Below are 12,966 nucleotides of genomic sequence, written 5' to 3'. Positions count from 1 at the left end.
ATTTGCCCTACTTGGGTTTCTAGCTTCGCAATATATTGAGAGTGAGAATGAAGCAATTGAGTGGTAGCCTCTAAAGTGCCCAAAGCATTCAAAACTTTTTCTTTAAAGGCGGGACTTCTAGTATTACCTTGGAAATAAGATTGGTTGGGAAAATGAGGATTAGCAAATTGATTCACTTGTGATTGATAGGGTCTATAACCTTGGGATCCTTGGTTTTGAAGTGGAGGTGAAATGTATTTCCCTTGAAAACCGCCTTGGGAAGGGTTTGAGCCCTCTCCTTGGTTTTTCCAAGAGAAATTCGGATCATTCCTCCAACTTGGATTATAGTGAGTGCCATAAGAACTGTTTCCTTGGTTCACAAAAGCTACATTAACTTGTTCATTAGGTTCATTTTGCACTTGTCCGTGAGGACAATGAGAAGTAGAATGAAGAACACTAGAACAAGTCATACATGTTTCATTTGATGCACAATGAGAATGGTTAGGGAAGGAAGATACTTGGTTCGTCGAGTTTTGGTTAATAAAAAATTAATCAAACCTTTGAGATAAAGACTTCATTTCGGCGGCTATTTCATTTGAATGGTCGACTTGATGTAAGCCAACACTCTTCCTACCTTGTGAATTTCTACCATTCTTGGATGATAGTGTTCTATGCAAATAATTTTCACTCATACTCTCATAAAGCCGCCACACGTCATCATCATGCCTATCAATGTATGAGCCACCCATGGAAGCATCAACCATACCCTTATAGTTGTCCGATAAGCTCTTAAAGAAATATTGAACTAATTGCCATTTGGGTATGTCATGATGTGGACACTTCCTAAGTAATTCATTGAAGCGTTCCCATGCCTCATGAAACGTTTCTCCATCCCCATGTGAAAATTCTCGAATTGAGGTTCTCATGGCATTGGTCTTAGAAATCGGATAGTACTTCTTCAAGAACTCTTGTTACATTTCTACCCAAGAAGTGATTGAAAAAGGCCTAAGATTGTTAAACCAATATTTTGCCTTGTCTTTGAGGGTGAATGGAAAAAGTTTAAGCCTTAAAACCTCTTTCGGCATGTCCGTATATTTTACGATGGAGCATACTTTAAGAAACTCATCCAAATGCTTGTAAGGTTCTTCACTTGGAAGTCCATGATAATTAGGAAGCATTTGAATGGTTTGTGGCTTAATTTCATAATGATGTGCTCTAAATGGAGGCAATTGGATGCATGTAGGTGCATTATACTCGTTAGGCACATAATGGTCTCTTAAAGCAAGAGGTGGATTAGCTACTTGAGGTACAACATGAACACCTTGGTTTTGAATCCTTGATTGATGATGGGAGGTTGTGGAGCATACATTGGCCTTGGCATTCCATATGGAACTTAGCCTTATTGTTGTGGTGGTTGGTGAATGAATGGCCTAGGCACTTGTATGTTCTCGTTGTGCACATTGGGATAAATGATACTTTGTTGGTCTATGTGACCAAGGTCCTCAACATGATTATCATTATAGTCATCCATTGATAGATTGGTTCTATTTGAACTTCCTCCTCCCTTAGGATTTCTAACGATAGATTCAAAATGCAAATAAAGAGGGATAAGAGTTTGTCTCAATGAATGACATCCATGCATGCACAATGCAAAACACAACAAGCACAAAGAACGACAAACATTATGCCTTCACAACAATGCAATTAGACTTCTTCCATAAACACTTAAGTCATACTCCCATGCTTTAACAACAATGATGCAAGAACAATTAAAAACAAGCCTCCACGTGGGCTGACGATTTAACTAAGGGATTGAGTAAAGAAAGTCTCACAAAGGTCCTTTAGCACTTCTACTCCAAATTTAAAGCTTAGCTTAGCAAAATTTCAGAATTTTTAGCTTTTTTCTTCTTGCTTGCTTAGCTTGAATGCTCCTTTACTTGCTTCCTCTCCAACAATGCACCTTATCAAATAAGAACAACACAATAAGTAACCAAAAAGAAAAATAAAAATAAAAATAAAGACATGATTAAAAGAGTACTAATCCTAATTAATTCCACAAATCTGACGTTGCCAAATCTAATCAATCAATCCCCGGTAACGGCGCCAAAAACTGATGTGGGTGTATGCCACCTCACCACATCAAGCTTGAGAGAGTGTGTGGATTATAAGGCGAGGCCCGAGAGTTTTACATTTATAGAAGCCACTACTACCTTTCACTATAAATATTGCTAGGGCGAGTAGGGATCGTCCCAAAGGATTATGAGGATTGAGTAATGTTGTGGAATTGTTATTAGGGCTAGTAGGTCGAGTGATCAAACAATTGGTTAGTTGGTTGATTAAAGAACAACTAAATTAAACTAAGTAATAACAAAGAATGCAATTAAGAGTAAGTAATAGAGAGAGAGATCTTGGGGTTTAGAGATCACCACCAAGCAATGCATTTCTATACCATTGACAAGTGATTAATGAGGGCAAATGGTGTGTTGCAATATTGGTGTGTGTGTGTTTGGTTGATTCAACAAGCAAGGATGACTAGTTAAGCATGTATTATCTAAACATCATATGAAAGGCACAATATATCTAAGCAATGAAGCATATATTGTCTAAACAACATGTGAAAGGCACATTAGATCAAAACAAGTCATTAATCCTTTCATTAAGCTCACAATCCAAATACAACACAAGGTTAGAGACATATGCTACTTACATTCAAAAGCTTGGATCATCAAACAACAAGCATAAATTGTCCTCACATTTAACACTACACTACAACTACACTACATCTACACTACTATCATGAAAATAAACTAGGGGAAAGGCACAATCCATCAAGGAATAAGCATTACCCATCAAGAGAATCACAAGAGCATTCCTTTAAGCACTATGTTTTGACTATCTCCAAATCTATAGCATCAATACACATAGGCATGAATCAATAACACAATATCTAGAGACAAGCACATGAACATCTATTCTAGTATACATAGAAACATGGATAGAATGAAATGATCAATTGGAAGCATTAAACCACATAAATCATTGGATAAACAAGGTCTATATATATCAAAGTGTCAAAACATCAATTACAACACTAATCCCTCAATAATACACAAGATTAAGATATAGAAAGCATGCTTGGGGCCAACTCTAGCCCCAAGAGGATGTTTAGCCACTCATGGTGATGTTGCTCCAACCCTCAAGGGCTAACTCCATGGTTGAAATCTGCTCCTTGTTGATGAAGAACTCCAATGGTGTCTCTAGCCTCCTCATCCTCTAAGCTTCCTCCCTAAGAGATTATATGGAAATGATATATGCTCCCCTTGTAAAAAGTAATCCTTATCCTTATATAGGTAGGCCAAAATGACACCCAAAATGAGCTGGGGTCGTGCACACAATATTCCCTAATGATTGGACAAAGGACAACTTTCAATGAGATGGAAATTTAACTTTTTCGCACTGGAGGAAGTTCGATCGATCGAACCTTGGACTTGGATCGATTGAACTGGCTGAGATCTATCGAACTTAGGCTGTATCGATCCAACTGGCTGAGCTTTTTGGGAAAAGACAAATCTGAGATATTTTGGGAGATATTTTTGGGAAAAGGACAAAAGTGGTTAGTGGGTGGTACAGCTGTGGATAGGATCAATCATTTGAAAAAGGACAAAAGTGTTCGATCGATCGAAGGGTGGTGTTAGATCGATCGAACTTTTGGACTTTATGCTTTTGGGCCAAGGCTTGGATCTATCTTGAAGTGTTGAGATCTATCATTGTTCGATCAATCGAACTTTGAACTTGGATCGATCGAACTTTGCTGCTTGCCACCTTTAGCTTCATTTGCTTCTTTCTTTCTCCACTTTACTTCTTTCTTTGTTTAATCCCAGAATTACTTCAATTAAGTTCTTATTTGGCTGAGTTAGCTTATTTTCGAGATAAGTGCCTAAAAATGGAAATAATACGAAATCAATCTAAAACGGTAAAGTAAGATAAATAAAGGCACTAGAATGCCTAAGCTTAAGGGGTTTAAATACGCACTTTTCAGCGCTCATCACAAGTGACCCCTTTTCATTCTAGATTTCACTTCTGGTTAATTCCTTTGGGTTTTGTGACCTCATGTAAGGTCATCTTAGGGTCTTAGAGGTGTGTTATGCCTTAAGAGACCATTGTCTTGTTCTTTTGCTTCCGCATCTGGATTCATTATCGGGTCAATCTTTAGTTCAGCATAGGACACTGGGTTAAAAAATCCAGGGTCACGACAAGTGGTATCAGAGCTCCTAGGTTCGAAAACCTTAGGATGACGGGTTTTGGGTGCATATCATGCTTGTGTTGCCATGCTTTATGTGTTTAACTGCTTTTAATGACATGTTGAATGTGAACACATATTTACATGCTTATGTGGACGTATGTTTAGAAGTTTTCTTTAACTGTCTTAGCATGATATATATGGTTGTTCACAATGTCTGAGTACATTGTATATACTTGTAGGTCTTAGCATATTGTATGTGTTTGTTTGCCTTAGCATACTGTATATGTTTGTTGGCTTCAGTACATTGTATGTGCTTGTCTATTTTAACATGTTGATTTACGCTTGTCTACTTAGCATAAGGGTTATGCTTGTTTGCTTTAAAGTATTGCATATGCTTGTTATTCTTAGCATGATCGTATGGTGCATACATTGATATGCTTTATGTGATTTTTTTTCTACTTGTGTGAGTACATAGTCCATTACTGTGTTACGTGTTAACTGCTTACTTTTATGTCTTGTTTAGGCATTGTGGGTTGTCCCAGCTTGGTTGGTTGAGATTGATGCTAGGGTATCATCTCTTGGAGTTTCGTGGTGACCTTGATATGATGACGTCATTAGGGTCTTGTTTCTAGTGTCATGGGACGATGAGTCGGATTGAGTCGGGTCCTTCCTTGGGGATTGGGAGGTTTATTTTCTTAAGCCTCAACGGCGGGGTCCTTGTGTCTTTTCTTCTTAGAATGATGGTTATGGATTTGATAGGTGCATTAACTTGTAATTCTTCTTGTCTTGCCTTGGATGGCTCATATGAGCTAAGGTTGGGGTATGAGTGTTTCTGTGTAATTAATTACATTGGTGCAATCAATTGCTCTCCCTCGTCATTGGAGTCTTGGGGTTATGTTTAGGGTTTTGATAGGATCCTGTAGAGTTCTCATCGAACTCATCGACATCTTAAGTTAATTTCTTTTGTTGGTGTCTCGTAATGGTTAGTATTGGGACTATCCATTATATCATTGTTTGTTTTGTATGGTGTTAGGATTCCACCTTGGGTTTAAGTCAGTCTTGGGAAAGACTTGTAGGCTCTTTGTTTCAGGGACCTTAGTGTTCATTCTAGGAGATGATTCATTTCCTCGCAGTGGGGGATTTAACTCATCTAGGTTTTGGGGATTCACTTTCAGTGAGTTTGTCCTTTTGAGAGGCATTTCATCCCTTCTTGCTTATGATTTTACAGGATTGTTATTTGTATAGTCATTTCTACATGTTTATATACCTTGTTGTTTTGAGCATGCCTTAGAAATATGTTAGGGAATGTGACTATTTGATGGCTATGTGATGACATGGATGATGTGTCTTCCATTTATTATATCTTCTTATCATGCTAGCGTCATAGGTGATGTGTAGTGTGTCTCTAATGCTTGACCCCTATGTGATAGGTAGCATATTTGATTGCCCCTGTACACTATGTGTTAGTTGTTTGGTGCGTGGATTTTCGCTTACATTTAGTATACTTGTACCTAGTGTGCTTGCACGTTGTATACTTCATTTCGTTTTGATTTAGTATACTTGAGCCTGTATACTTATTTACCATGGATTTAGTACTGTTTAGTATACTTGTGGATGTATACTTATACATATATATATATTGTGTTTCTGTTTCGATTTTGCTTAGTATCCTTGTGTATACTTGCATATTTATATATGTTTCATGACTAATTGCTTTATTAGTTCATTCATTTTTATCATTCCATACTGTGTTGGGGATTGTATGACCTTGCTTGTCGGGATTGTTTGTGAGCTTGATCTGGTGTCTCAATTCCTAGGCGTAGCCTTGTAGTAGGTCAGCTTTAGGATGACGTGGAGGATTTTGGATGCATTGTCTTGTTAGGAGTCATTATGACTAGGGTGGAGGTGATGTTATTTGATTTTGTAAAGTCCGATCTATTGCCTTGAGGGCATAAACCTGTCAGGCTTTGGATTCATGACTGATGTGGTTGACAACTGTGTTTTGAGACTTGGGATTGTTAGTTTCCAGTATTGAGGAGTTAAGGCCTTAAGCGTAGCGGTACATATGACATTGTTGTCAAAGTTTTGGATTGGCGAGAATGGTCTGGCCGGACATTTTGGACCATATCACAACTCTCACAGAATGCCTGGTTCCCGGGGTGCTTTTGGTAATGATTGTTTAACATTGATGTCATTTGTATCGATAGGTTTCACGGGTAAGCTTGTTGAGGGCAGATGAGGAATTAGGGCTTTATACTGTCATGCTACCGTACAGGTTGTGTGTGGGCGAGTGTTAGTTGCCGTCGATGCTACCTTACATTACCTAACTAGTAATGTGAGTGTGGGAGGGCATTTGACACTGTGGATGCTACCACACTTTGGGTACGTTGTGGGCGAGTTCTAGTCGCTATTAGTGCTGCCATGTTGCTTTTGATCGTGTTCTTATTTTGACGTGTAGTTGCCTTGATCTCCTTTGGGTGGTAGACATTAGGTTAGTATGTCAATTTGTTGGAAAGGTGTCTCACGGTTCATGGTTTCGTGTCTTTTCGTTGATCTAGAGACCTTTAGAGTTGTCCTTGGGTACTTTATGATTTGTTCCTTGGTGTGACCTTGTGTACGGTCCTTCTTCGATTCTTCTGGGAGTGTTCCTGATTTCGGGGATGAAATCTCTTTAAGGAGGGTAGGTTGTAATGACTTGTTCATTTTCCTTCCTTTCCCTTTTCCTCAAAATTTTATGGATGAATTTTTTTCGTTGAAATCTCTTTTCTAAGTTTGGTTTCTCGCCGTTTAGTGTCGTCTTGAGTGCTTAAAAATGGTTTATGAGACTCTTTCCTTTGGATTGACAACTTCCTCCGTAGACCGAGTCATTTTCAAATTTTCATTTTTCGGACACTATTCACTTTTCGTCCTTTTCCCTGTTTTGTCCTCTTTCCTATTTTGTCTTTTCTCCGTTTGTCACTTTGTTGGCATAACCTCAATCTTGTGTTTAGAGTTGGTTTTTGACTTCACGTACCTTCATCCTAAGTGGTTTCCACGAAATACGTATCTTTACTTTTGTAGAAATGTACTCTGGTTGCTCTCGGTGTCCATAGGGGCATGGATGCACAGTTTTTCAGAATTTTTTTCTTTTCTTGGGGTGTTTTTCGTAAATATCTTTTGAAGATATTTTATTTTAGGGGTTTTTAAGAAAATATTTTTGGAAGATATTTTCATTCTGGGGCAGTTACGCAGTTTTCACTTTTTGGAGGGGCATTGTGCAATTAACGAAAGTTATTGCAAAATACCTTATTTTGAGCCTGGATCCTCGTACGAGATTTATTTTCACATTTTGTCTAGTCGTGTACTCTTAGAATTTCCCCCCGGACGTTTTCCCCAGTTTTAGGGATTTCTGACACCAGTTGCCGCCGAACTTGTTCGGGGCATATCTCTCTTCTCAGGACTCAGTTTTTGACACCGTTTCTTCTGTTGTTCATATTTTCTCATTTAGAATCTTTTTTGTTCACAGAGTTTTGTCATTGAAGCGCGTTTGCTCAAAATCCACTTTTCCAGTCCTGGCGGGACCCTCTCGGGGCACTTTTTGAGATTTTCTATAAATAGGGGGTCTTAAGTCAAAAAGTCAGATTTCCATCATCTTCATTCTTTCTTCTCCTCCACTTGATTTCCTTAGTGAAAACCCTTCGGCCTTAGCGTTTATTGTTCCTATCGAGGTGCTCTACCTTTCCCCCTTATTAGAATTCATTTCTGACCATTTCTTGAGTTCGGGTTTGAAGTCAAGTTGTGATTTTCATGGGGCTTCCTTCGGATTCTTGTTCACCGTGTTGTCCCTGACAAAACCTAAGAGTATCGTCAGATTCAGAGCAGTTTCAATTCAGAGGGGATTTGAGATTTCATCTCAAAATGAGGTAGGGGATGTCTTAGGTTTATATTAATATTGTGTTGATTGATATATGAGCATATACAACTTGTAAGCATGCCTTTATTCAAGTTTTAAAATTTAATTTAATTATATTCTATGTTTAAGATTTAATTCCGATGAAGGTGTGTAACTTAGAATTAAATTATGGCATGCTAGAAATTTAGGCCTTGGTATACTTGTTGACATATAATAAATTGGGAGCATTTGAATGAGAATTGCAAAATTTATTTAATATTTATCTTTTGTGAAAGATTAATTTACATAGTTGTATCAAGCATGAAATTAACTTGTAATGTGATATTAAAGTAGGCCTTGGTGAGTTCTTCAACATATATTAAATTGAGGACATTTAGATATGTTTGAAAATCTAGAAAAAATTAATTAATTAGCTTAATTAATTTTACTTTAAGTATTTTAGTCACTTAAATTGATGTTGGAGGCAATATATGTTAAGACTATGCTATATCCTTTCACATGTATTAATTTGAGCTTAATTAGAATTGATTTGAAATCTAGAGACTTTCCATGTTAGGTTTAAAATCTCTTGAAATGTAGTGTGTTTAATTACCTTGTGAGCATGCTACTAACTTGTTGTAGAATTAGTATTTATGGTCTCTAAAGATGGTAATTTAACTTAGTATGATATATGATATCATTGTCTTGAATAGCTTGTTTAAATATATTTTGTGTAGGTATATAGGTTGTTAGAATATTACAATTGTTTACCTTGGAAGCTAGTTACTAAATTGGAGCTTATTTAGTACTTGTGGCTTAGGGTGGTAATGTGGCTCAATTGTTGTAAAATATTCTTGCTTTGTATGTAAATTGCATATTGAGAACATGACATATCATATGCTATTTAGACTTGAATTCTAGGACATGGTTTGTGTGGATTCAACCTTATTTGTGCATGGAAAATGGTTTTATGCATTATTGGATTTAATATAAATTTGGTCTAACTTATTGATTTTGGTAAAAGTTTTGAACTTATTGATTTTGTAAAGTTGGTAAGGACATATTCCATGTGATGGCTAGGGTTTAGCTTTAGTACGGAGACAAGAGTCTTCTAAGTCATAAGTGCGCACTAGGTAGTACCGTTGGGTCATAATTACCCGAAATAACTTATACATGTGTGCACCAGGTAGTACCTTATGGGTCATAATTACCCGGAAACACTTGCTTAGTCTAGTGACTGCATGCCTTAGTCTTTCCACAATTTGATTTCGCTTTTAATTTCAAATTGTTAATCATGGATTACTTGTAGCTTGAGAATTGATGTTTACTTTGGGTATTTGAATCCTATTTTGTATACTTTAAACTGTATACTTTCTTCTTGTATTTAAATCTTAATTAGTATACTTGAAACTATATACTTGTTTTGTGTATTTAGATCATAATTAGTATACTTGAAACTGTATACTTGTTTTGTGAATTTTGATCTCATTTAGTATACTTGAACTTGTATCCTTGGTTGTGTATCTAAACCCTAATTAGTATGCTTAAGCATTGCATGTTTAATTTGTGCAATCGGACTTCATTATGTATACTTGTGTCGTGTATGCTTGTCTTATGCATAATTCATTTAGCTTAGTATACTTGTGCCTGTATGCTGATTCATGAGTTTTTCATGTAAATTGTATGTTTATATATGCATGCTTAGATAATGCATAACTTGTTTAACATGACTTAGTGTACTTGAGCATGTATACTTGCATGTCGTTGTTCATTTTAATTGTATGAGTAGCTTAGGATGATCCCTGAGTCTCATTTTAACATACACATTAGGTGGCATGAGCCCCTTTAACATGTTTCACCTTAAGGTGATATAATTGTAAAATGCTAGGTCAATGCATGCTCATCACCTACGAGTAGCTTTATATTACTCACCCACGTAATGGGGACATTTTTCAGGTACAGGGACCTTGATTTGGGATGCACACTAAGCCATGGAAGTTTCATAGACTGGAAGTATCATTCTAATGAAAATGTTAGCATGAAATCCTATTTGTAGCGTTGTATGTCAAAACTTGTATCTTTATTTCATATATGTAATGTGTACATAAGTACACTTTTTGTAATGTATTTGACATGTGTAACATGAGGCCAAGGGCCAAACATGTTTATCATTGCACTTGTACTTATTTGACGCTAGATTTTGTCTAGAAATGTAATTTTTCTAACCTTTAGAGGTTTGGCATGTCAAATTTTGTAAATGAATTGTAATAAGGCCATAGGCCATTGTAGCATGTCTAAAATGTCATTTCACGTTTGCGTGTATGCTCACAATAGCATACAAGTGCACAGTTTTAAGTTTGAATCATGCGATAGGGAATTCCAATGAGGCTTAGGAACTCTTTTTAGCCTTGGTGCATAGCAAGCCTGATTTTCAGTTTTTCGACCTATTTCGGTCGACCGGTGGCTTGTTTCAGTCGACCGATGCTCTTTTGGTTTTAGTTGCACAGTAAAAAGTCCAATTCCAGTAGCCATTTTTCATCTCGAGCCACAAACCGGTCGACCGGTTTGTCATTTCGGTCGACTGAAATGAAAGCTCATTCTTCTCCTTTTTCTTGGCTTACTTCGGCCGACCGAAGCTCCTTTTCAGTCAACTGAAATGGGGCTGCCTTGTGGGTTTTGTTTGGTTTGTTGCCTGACAGGTTAACTTCGTTTGTTTGTTCCCACAGGACCTTGTTTATCTTATTTGAGCCATTCTATGGCACACATGGTCTAGTTTGAACTAGATCTTGCTCCTTTGGTTGTCATTGGTGCCATAGGGTACCAAGTGACCCCTTTTCATTCTAGCTTTCGCTTCCAGTTAATTCCTTTGGGTTCTGTGACCTCATGGAAGGTCATCTTAGGGTCTTAGAGGTGTGTTATACCTTAAGAGACCATTGTCTTGTTCTTTTGCTTCCGCATCTGGATTCGTTATTGGGTTTATCTTCGATTCATCATAAGACACTGGGTTGAAAAATCCAGGGTCATGACAATGAATAACGGAAGAAACGATATCAAAAACTGAGTCCCGTGTAGGAAGATATGCCCCGAACAAGTTCAGCGGCAACCGAGGTCAGAAACCCTAAAACTGGGGGAAAACGACCAGAAGACAATTCTAAGAGTACTTGACTCGACAAAAAGTGAAAATGAATCCCGTACGATGATCCAGGCTCAAAACGAGGCATTTTGCAATAACTTTCATTAATTGCACAATGGCCCCTCCAAAAACTGTTAACTGCACTAATGACCCAAAATGAAAATATCTTCTAAAAATATTTTCTTAAAAACCCCTGAAATAAAAATCTCCAAAAGATATTTATGAAAAAAACCCCAAGAAAAGAAAATGTTTCTGAAGAACTATGCATCCATGCCCCTATGGACACCGAGAGCAACCAAAGTACTTTTCTACAAAAGTAAAGATATATATTTCGTGGAAACCACTTAGAATGAAGATACATGAAGTCAAAAACCAACTCAAAACACAAAAAGTGAGGTTGTGCCAAAAAGTGACCAACGGGAAAAAAGACGAAAAGTGAATAGTGTCCAAAAAGTGAAAATGTGCAAATGACGCGGTCCCTTAAGGAAGTTGTCAATCCAAAGGAAAGAGTCTCAAAAACCATTCCCGAGCACTCAAAAGGACACTAAGTGACAAGAAACCGAACTTAGAAACTGAAAGATCAACGAAAACAAAATATTCGTAAAAATCTGAGAAAAATGAAAGGAAGGAAAATGACCGGGTCATTACATTTGTATATATTAATTTTATTTCTGAATTTGAAATTAGGGGTCATGTGCCATTTTAAGTGACCACTTATCCTTTGTTAAGGTGTATAGGTCAGGAGCCTTTAAGTGACCATTGGGATTCGCCCCGTGTCTTCCACATCATGAATGGGTGATTTTTCAACTTTCAGCAGGTTCGATCGATCACACCAGTGCTATGATCGATCAGAGCACGATCGATCATCGATCACATTTTTCTATGATCATTCGAACTTCACTATTTTGCATATTGATACTTCTGTACCCTCTCCTGTGTTCCATGCTATCACATCTATGCCCAATGCCTGTGTTTTCCATGTTGGTTGCATTTTTTACTTGTCATGTCTAGCATATTTCACAATACTTAATGAATCAGAGTATACCCTTTGTTCATTCATTGTATATATTTGGCTTGCATGACCACTTGCATAAATAGATTCATATGTTTCTATGCTGTGATATTTGCATCCTTTCAGAATTACGTTATCTATCTTAATCTGACAAGCATGTTTCTATCTTTCGTGCTCTCATTTTTGTATCTCATATACCATTCCTTGCTACTAATTAAATTTGCAAGTGTCCTTCTTTTTGCAGGCCATGCCTAGGTTCAAGACTATGGCTAACCGGACTTATGATCGCCAGGTGAGGCCTCGGACTGAGGAGCCAGCTTCTGCCTAGTCTGAGCATTCTTCTTCTTCTTCTTCGGAGAATGAGCCCGAGCCACCCCCATCACCTGCTCCTGTGTCACCACCAACACAGCCAGCTATTGCCTGAGACAGGGTTACTCGTAAGTTTGTGCGCCTTGCAGTGGCGTATGAGTTTATTATAGATGAGGACATTTTTACACTGGCATCCATGACCAAGTGATCATACGACGAGATCTACCGTTGCCGCCTTTCTCCTATTCTGGCCCAATGACCGACCCGGTTTACCCGAGACTAGTTTGGCTTTTCTACCAAAACATCAGACTGAGTCTGAGTAACCTGGCAGAGCTGTGGACCACTATTGATGGGCACCTTATCCGCATCACTGTCAAGACACTATCGATAGCATCTTAGTGCCCACGTACATATCCTCT

General features: G+C 37.7%; 1 pseudogene; it reads left to right on the top strand.

The window, feature by feature from the left end:
* The first annotated feature begins 801 nt into the window (after positions 1-801).
* LOC132280375 (small nucleolar RNA R71) lies at positions 802-900 on the top strand (annotated as a pseudogene).
* The last annotated feature ends 12,066 nt before the right edge of the window (positions 901-12,966 follow it).

This window comes from Cornus florida, unplaced genomic scaffold (genome assembly GCF_030987335.1).
Source record: "Cornus florida cultivar Cherokee Brave unplaced genomic scaffold, ASM3098733v1 CherokeeBrave_3.0.0_Hap2_Chr10, whole genome shotgun sequence".
NCBI lineage: Eukaryota > Viridiplantae > Streptophyta > Magnoliopsida > Cornales > Cornaceae > Cornus > Cornus florida.
The sequence above is the reverse complement of the archived record's forward strand: the minus strand, read 5'-3'. Positions and strand labels throughout refer to the sequence as shown.